This window comes from Macaca thibetana, chromosome 9 (genome assembly GCF_024542745.1).
Source record: "Macaca thibetana thibetana isolate TM-01 chromosome 9, ASM2454274v1, whole genome shotgun sequence".
In the NCBI taxonomy this organism is placed as follows: Eukaryota; Metazoa; Chordata; class Mammalia; order Primates; family Cercopithecidae; genus Macaca; species Macaca thibetana.
Window position 1 is genome coordinate 37460208 of NC_065586.1, and position 9316 is coordinate 37469523.

The following is a 9316-nucleotide window of genomic DNA, read 5'->3' on the forward strand; positions in this document are numbered from 1 at the left end:
ACCACCCCAAAAACATTTTGCTGCCCCAACACTTCAACACTATTTTGTTTTATTTTTCATATTAATACAAGGAAACAGGAATGTCAGGCCTCTGAGCCAAAGTTAAGCCATCATATCCCCTGTGACTGCATGTACACATCCAGATGGCTGGTTCCTGCCTTAACTGATGACATTCCACACAAAGGAAGTGAAAATGGCCTGTTCCTGCCTTAACTGATGACATTACCTTGTGAAATTCCTTTTCCTGGCTCATCCTGGCTCAAAAGCTCCCCCACCAAGCACTTATGACCCCCTACCCCTGCCCGCCAGAGAACAAACCCCTTTGACTATAATTTCCTTTACCTACCCAAATCCTATAAAACGGCCCCACCCCTATCTCACTTCACTGACTCTCTTTTTGGACTCAGCCTGCCTGCACCCAGGTGATTAAAAAGCTTTATTGCTCACACAAAGCCTGTTTGGTAGTCTCTTCACACGGATGTGCATGACATGACTCTGTTCTGCCTGGCCCACAGACAGTCAGACTTTAAAGTTATCTCCCTTGTTCCCTGAAAATCGCTGTTATCCTGTTCTTAAGGTGCCCAGATTTCATATTGTTTAAATACACATGCTCTACAAACAGTTTGTACAGTTAACACAATCATCACAGGGTCCTGAGGTGTCATTCATCCTCAGCTTATGAAGATGACAGGATTAAGAGATTAAAGTAAAGACAGGCATAGGAAATCACAAGAGTATTGATTGGGGAAGGGACAAATGTCCATGAAATCTTCGCAATTTATGTTCTTCTTCCATGGCTTCAGCCGGTCCCTCCATTCAGGGTCCCTGACTTCCCGCAACACACCACCATAACCAGCTAATTTTATTTTTTGTAGAGAGAGAAGTCTTATATGTTTCCTAGACTGGTCTCAAATAGACCATTCTATTTCCAAGAGTGGTCTCAAACCGTCCTTCTGCCTCAGCCTCCCAAATTGCTGGAATTTCAGGCATAATTCTTCATGCCTAACCATTTTATTTTTTCTGCTGCATTGCAGAGTTAGAGCCAATTTCGTTTCTCCTGCACTGAGAATGTGCATTCCCAGCAGGTCATGGTTGAACTCAGCACACCTGCAGCTCAGTCAAGCTCTTTGAAGGATGCACAGTTACTAACTGTCAGCGTTTCACAGCCACCTTTAGCAACTGCGTTTGGAACTTTCATTCCCACCCTTTCTAAAACAGCTCACAGTAACATGAGAATGGGATTTAACTTTTGACATGCACACTCATGAAAACCAATGATTTTGGAAAGCCAAATTGTTGAGAAGATAAAGTAGGGATTCTGACTACAAGTATTTTTACAAATCTGATTGTTGTTGCAGGTTTTGTTTTATTTTGTTGTGTTAATGCTGAGAGTAGAGAATGGATTCGAACATTTACCTCCTGTGTTTCTTTTTGTTTTGTAACTTTGCAAGTGGTCCACATTTTCCTTTATTTAAAATTTAAAGTTGGTGCCTAGTGTTAAATAGAAGGGATATTTCTGCATAAAGTATTATGGAGATGCTCTGTTCTGCCCAGGGAGGTGCAGGTGAAAAGAGGGCAGTTCCTCCTCCTCACACTTAGGGCAGGGAGCAGCATGCAGGGGCAGATCAGCAGCTTTGGGTGTTGACAAATCCACTCTGCTGCAGATTCCTGGGGCAAGTTGCAGACTTAAATTTTTGTTTGTAAAATGGGGGAACACAAACAGATCTTATGTCGTGTTGGTTACTCCAGAAAAGAGAGAGAGAGAGAGAAAGAAAGAAGAGAGAGGAGGGAGGGAGGGAGGGAGGGAGGGAGGAAGGAAGGAAGGAAGGAAGGAAGGAAGGAGGAAGGAAGGAAGGAAGGAAGGAAGGAGGAAATAGAGACAGAGAGAAAGAAAGAGAGAGAGAGAAAGAAACAAAAAAAGTAAGTCAACAGAAATAAAAGTTGAATGAGAAAGATGGCTGAAGAATGCATTCTCTAATCCTGATCCCCAGAAGTGTCTTTCATTAATATTCTTTGATTTAACCCCAGAAATTGAAACAGCTCAAAGAAACAAAGAAAGAAAGTCTTCAACTCTCACCAGCTTGTGTCCTAATGCAAAGAAAGAAAGAAACTTTCCTGAATTTACTGCAGTGGGTTCCTAGAGCAATGAAAAAAAAGAAAGAAAGAATGAAGGAAGGATTCCAGGGAGGGAAGGAGTAGGAAAAAGACAGGGAGAGTAAGAAACTTTCTGAGAGAGAGAAAACAAAAAATTTTTTGTAGTCTGTTTTTATATTTATAAACAGTTGGTCCTAGGGTACATGTGCATCTGCAGGTTTGTTACATATGTATACTTGTGCCATGTTGGTGTAATAGCATGGCTGAAGCTAATGCATTCTCTAATCCTGATCCCATCAGGTTCATGAGTGTCCCCCCTTCATTAATATTCCCCGTGTGATTTAACCCTTCCCAGGGCATTGCTGCACAGCTCAATGGCCTTACAATCAGACAAGCCTCTAATTTTCTGTCTTCAACTCTCACCAGCTTGTGTCCTAAAAGGACACGAGAATTTTTTACCATAGTATTCCATGAGCCTCACTTTCCTGTAATTTACTGCAGTGGGTTCCTCCAGTCTTTGCATATGACACCTAAGAAACATATGCATGCCTTTAGAATGATTTTAGGATTCCCAGATCTCATATTCATCTGTAAAAGATCCTTGAGGGCCATACTGTAGGAAACTTTCTGAGACACAAAATTAGTTTAAAATTAGTTACAATGTGTGCTATATTTACAGATCTTAGTTTTGAAGACCAGCAACACAACAATACTTCCAGATCTCCATCTAACCTCTGCTCATTTGAGAGGGGCTTTGTATTTTCAACAGGAGAGTTCAAAGTTCATTTTTTTCCAGCAACTACAGTTCTAAGTGAAATAATCTATTTTTATTGATACATGATATTTTACATATTTATGGGATACCTACGAGTCATGATCTATTTTAAGTAATCCCTTAGTGTTGTAAAATCAGCAGTACTTTTAAAAATAAATGTACCTTGTTAGTTATCCCACTTGTGTCATCAGAACTACAGCTTGAACACGTCCACCTTCCATGGACCAAGCACCACCCTGTGCATTTCTAGCATGAGCAAAATCCAAGGTCCTGGCTGGACTCCAGAGACTCTGTTTACCTCAGAAGTATTACAATAGGAGGCAGAAGGAGCAGGCAAATCCAACTTCTTTCTTGTAGTTTCCTTGGTTTGGGAGGAAAAGTTGAATTTTACTATTATGGAGAAGAAACAGGAAATAGAGACAGGCAAAGAGATATGACAATACAGATCACTAGTCCTGCCACCCAGAACGTGTTTCCACATACTGTTTCCATGAATTTGGTTTGAATATATTAAAGTGTATACATAAAGGTAGGTACTCTTAAGTCCATCAGGTCTTGGATGTCCACTGTTTTTGCAGTTCCAAATGTGTTTGCTTAAAGTGAGGAAATACCAAAACAGGACTATGAAAATTATGGTATATATTGATGTGTCACATAATACAGATGTAACATAATAAAGATGTGTAAGATGATATAACTTGTGGGTATACCTACCTCATCTGGGGATAACATTTTCAAGTTTAATTTTGAGGCTTGACTCAATCGTGCTTCCCTTCCCTTTCATAGGTTGTCTATGAGATGTTGTCATAGATCTCATATTATGCAGTAGTTGTAGAATATGACATCTATTATAATTCTATATTACTTTAATTGCTGCACATAAGTTCATTGTATATAATTGCCACAGTATATTTATAGATCTTCTTCTGGGACATCTATTTCTAGTTTATGTGATAGTATGGCCACTTTCATGAATATTCTTGTGCTTGATCTTTACACATTTTCTTTTTTCCTTAGGATGAATTCTGAGAGATTTAATTGATGGGGCAAAATGTGCTCACTGTTTGAGGTTTGAAATTTTTCCATCAAAAGCTGGTACTCTTGGTTTTTTTAAGACAAAGAACAAATCCTCCCCTGCCAGAACTGACTTTTGGCTCTTTTTTTTTTCAAACCTGAAAGCTTTTTTGGTTTAGTTGTCATAAAATGCCAAGCACAATGAACAGGGCTCTGTGAAGGTACACAGAGGTAGGAGGGCTGTGATTAGGAGAAGGCTTGGCCTGATGGGCAAGTTGAGTGGTCAGAATTAGAGTGAGGGGGTGGGGGTGCTTTGGGGATAGGTGCTAGGGAAGGACACCCTGAAGGGCAAAGGGAGCAACAATGGCTGCAGTACATGTGGCCATTCAGCTGGAGCAAAAAATGGAAACCAGAGGGGCTGATGATTGGATGCCAGGCCTGAGCCAGGTGAGTCTGTTCTCATTATACTGTAAAGTGAGCTGTTCCAGGCCTCCCCGATTCTTAGCCCTATCAGTCCCTGCAGGGGTCCCTGAAAAGGTTAATCTTGCATTAGGCCCTCTGCTGTTTTCCCTCTGTAAGCCTCACTCCACTTTGCAGTGAGTTCTAGTATAACTTCTAGTCCAGTAAGATCAAATGGTTAAGGACTCCAGAAAAGAAATTTAGTGAATACAAAGAGTTTGGCATACTTTTGTCCTTTTCCCAGGTGACCCATGCTTCTAGGCCAGCCTCCCAATTCCATGCTTGCTTCATGCTCCTGGCCTTTGCTTACTCAAACCAATCTGTCCTCCCCACCCTGTCATCTCTGTTCAGAGTAAATACCTCCCTCCCTCCCTCTGCTTTTGCCCTAAGTTCTTTCTTCAACTCACCTAACATCTAACTTGGCCCTGCAGCTCTGTTTCCCCAAAACCCTCTCTGCCTGTTTCCTCCCAAGCTATCTGTGACCAGTGCCAGAAACCAGAAAATCTTCCTGAAAGCTATATTCTTTGCTGCTCTTCCCTCTCCTTTATCCTTCTACTTGGAATCTCTCTCCTTCTACCTGTCTCTGTCTGCTGAAATTGTGTTCATCTTTCCAGGTACATCCCTCACTTTTTCATCTTTAAGAAGTCCTCTCAGAAACCCCATAGGATATTTTCATGATATATATCATATTCCATGGTGTAATGTAGATTTTTAATTTTTAATTTTCTGAAGGTTTTTAATTTTCTGAGGGCAAGAGCTATAACCTAGTCATCTTCCTCTCCTAAGTGGGGAGTATCACCATGCCCTTGACCAAGTAGCTATGATATGGGTACTAGCTCCATAAATGGATGAGCAGTGAGGAAAAAAGGAGATGATTATGGATGAATGAAGAATGTTAATAAGAGAAGTTTATTACACAGTGAAGCAGTGTTGGTAGCTCCAAAATCTCTCTTTTGGAAGGATTTGGGACAGCATCCTAATAAAAAGGGCCTGGAAGCACTTTATAAAAGGGAGAGAGAAGATCACATGTCAAACTAGAAGGATGGAGGTGAGAGGAGATAGGGCTCCAGAGAGGAGCAAGCCCCTTCTGTCCCCTTGAAACTCCTGCCAGTGCATGGGTTGCCTCTCATTAAATGTAATAGTAATTGTTGCTTTGGTGTAGTGAAATACATGTCTTGATGAAATTGCATTGCACCATTTTTGAAAGAGAGAATACTCAAACATGTGTCACTTCTGTTTCTTGAAAGCAATTGTGATCCTGAACTACGCACACTTCTGGTTGGGATTATTTCTGGTTTTTACTGCCTGTTTGATTGAAGATGTGGCATGGAAAGCATAAGTTGAAGAGATGAGTGCAGGGCTCATCTATCCCTGGAATTGTCTTTCCCACAATCCCTGACCCAGAATATGAGCACTACTGGAATTCTGAAGAAATGGGTCTCTTGCTACCTCCTAGTAAAAGATTATTTTTGAAAAAGAAATGGTAAATCTAAACTTGTGCTTTATCTTTATATGAAAATATAGACAGCCATAGAAAAATTTAAAAATTAACTGGGCATGGTGGTGTATACCTGTAGTATCAGGTATATCAGTATCACTACCTGTGATCATGTCACTGCACTCCAGTCTGGGCAAGAAAGCAAGACTCTGTATCTTAAAAAAAGAAAAAGAAAAGAAAGGATATGTCATTATAGGAAAATATATAGACAAAAAGGAGCTTTGAGAAAACCTGTGAAGTCAGTAGGGATGCTGCCTTGTAAGGCAGAGTTTCTAAACTCCATCAAGTTGATAAAGTATGACTCAAAATTTATCTCTGTTTATACCTTAAACTGAGTGCTTGCTATATGATCACAAAGATCACAAATATGGCCCGGCTTCATATCCCATGCTTAAGAGAAAAACTGTGTATAGGTAAGGCACTTCAAATTAGAAGAGTGAAGTATTCTTCATTTTTCCAAACATCCCCAAATAGATATATTTACAATAAATTTTTCTAGAGAGGTAGCTCACAGGTCTATGAGAAAATCAATCACAAAGATGGCACTATTATGTAGGTAAAATAGAAAATACTACTCAATTTTTTTTCTTTTATGTTCTAAAATGTATTACTTCCAAAATGTCTTGTGTGCAATATAAATGTAGGGACTAATTTCCAAGATCATGTAAATTTTAATTTTATCCATGAGCAAAAAGAGGGGCTGCTTAAAAAACATAATACTGATTGTTGTTTTTGGTGGTCCCAATTTCTCCTGCAAATACGTGGCAACTTCCTTGAAAACTGAGACTCTGGGCTGGGTGTGGTGGCTCACACCTGTAATCCTAGCACTTTGAGACGTTAAGGTGGGTGGATCACCTGAGGTCAGGAGCTCAAGACCAGCCTGGCCAACATGGTGAAACCCCATCTCTACTAAAATACAAAAATTAGCCAGGCATGATGATGGGTACCTGTAATCCCAGCTACTCTGGAGGCTGAGATGGGAGAATTGCTTGAACCCAGGAGATGGCCATTGCAGTGAGCTGAGATTGAACCACTGCATTCCAGCCTGGGCAGCTGAGCCAGATGCCGTCTTTAAAAAAAAAAAAAAAAAAAAAAAAAAAAAGAAAATTGAGACTCTGGGCAAACACAATTATTTTGGGTTCCTGAGGTTAACAATTGAGACTTTAATTCAAACCTTACAGGAAAAGACATCAGGTTTCATTTTTATCTCACCATTTCTCCCACACGCATTGAGAATTTTTCTTGCCTGACAGTCAAGGATGTCTTTTGGGAAGGTCTTCATTTTGGCATTATCTTGACAACCAATGATATCTAATGCAAAGAGAGAGGGGAGAAAGAATATTACAGTCATATTTTCTTGTTTTTTTTCCCCATTCATTTTTTTTCACTGTTCATGAAAAGTAAATCATTTTAATTTCTTAAATGCTTTGATTTACCACTACTTCTATTTTCTTTTGTAAAACCATGTTCTGAAAATAACAGAGTCATAATCCTTTGGAAATAAAGGGATTATAGCCAGAAAAGCTGTTTTCTTAATCTAATGGATATACTGTATTAAAATATTAGTTCTGTTATTTGCTCTTTCAGCTATATGCCCTATTGTGACACAACATAATCCCTTGCTAAATTTGTTCAGTTTTGCAAAGATAAGTTAGTTTTAAATAAATAAAGCATAGTCTTGCCCATAGGAACAAACTGCTGCCCACTGCCTGGCATCACAGCCCCAGAACTCAGCTATTTCCAGGAGCCCACAGCATCTCATTTCTGGGCTGAGCTAGAAAGACCACTGCTGAAGTCTAGAGGCACTTTTCTGAAAGGCATTTTTGTCTTGTTTTGTTGAGGGGAGCATGAAAGATAGAATATATTTGCGGCCACCTGGAGTATTTGCCCAAATTTGTAATCTCTATTTGATATCTAAGCTATTCTCAATCTGTAATATCTATTTAATATGCTCAATTTGTAATACCTATTTAATATTTAAACCATACTCACCCCTCTCCTCAAAACAAGAATTTGGTGAGTTTATTTGGGCATTTTCTCTTTGATCATGAGGCCCATATTATGTCTCATATTATACTCCAAACCAAAAATATTTGTTGAGGCAAGTAAATTCATAGGCTTCTTCCAAGGAGAAGAGGGATGTTGTGAATTGTTTTCCTCTGAGAAGGCTACAGTGCTTCATGTGATTTATCTTTCTGAATTTGCAGCTTTAGAAAACATGTTTTTTCTTCACATACATTGAACAAAAATATTAATCCTGATTGTCCCCAACCACCCATCATTGGATATATGTTGCCAAATATTTCCTGAGGCACAATATGCTATGATGTACCTTTAAGTTCCCAGAATAGGTTTACAGTAGTGAGAGGGAACTGAGGAGCAGCTGAAGGTCTTATTTTGTGATAGCAACACATGTTGATGTTAGGGAGCTTCCAAGGTGATGCTGCTGTTCTTTCATCTTGAGTTTGGTCAAATTTTTTTCTTTTCTTTTCTCTTCTTTCTTTCTTTTTTTTTTTTTTTTTTTTTTTTTTTTGAAACGAAGTTTAACACTGTCCCTTGGGCTGGAGTACAATGGCCTGATCTCAGCTCACTGCAACCTCCGCCTCCCGGGTTCACGCAATTCTCCTGACTCAGTCTCCTGAGTAACTGGGATTACAGGCATACACCACCACACTTGGCTGATCTTTTGTACTTTTAGTAGAGACGGGGTTTCACTATGTTGGCCAGACTGGTCTCAAACTCCTGACCTTGTGATCTGCCCTCCTGGGTCTCCCAAACTGCTGGGATTACAGGACTGAGCAATTGTGACCAGCCACCTTCGATCAATCTTAAGGATGTTTTGTTTTGTTTTAAATTTTCATGGTCATCGCTCTCTTTGGAAAGAGCTTTTAAATTCCAGGGCAAAGCAGGCCTACCTTTTCAAATATATTTCTTTGAGTGCTTAAGAAACTGAGTTGCTCCATCTTTCTGCACCTTCTCCATTTTTTTTCCCCAGTTTTTCACTTGAATTTCAGGACCTGGCTGTTAAGAGAAAGTAAAGAGAACCAGAACGAGACAATTCAGTCACTTTTTTTTGGAATCTGTCAACTTTCTGGATACAGACCCATTATTTTTACAATATTTAAGTCAGATTTGGAACTCCATAAAATGCCTACACTATTGTCCTTTTAACCAAAATTTTCATGAGGAACCAAACCTATCTTTTATTAAAATAATTGATTGAGTATATGTGATACCTAGCTAATGAATATTTGTCTTAGAAGTATGAATTTTAAATTACCCAAAACTGTTTTAGAATCCCTTAGTTTATATTCACAGAAAATGTTTGCCTATGACAACATTCTTAAGTAAGCTGCTGTGTACCAGTTCTCATTTAGGAGAAATGTGTTAGTATTGCTTTATAAAACTAATATAAGCTCAAGGCCACTGAATACAGAGAAACTCATTTTCATTTATGTAACTGTATGTCTTGTACT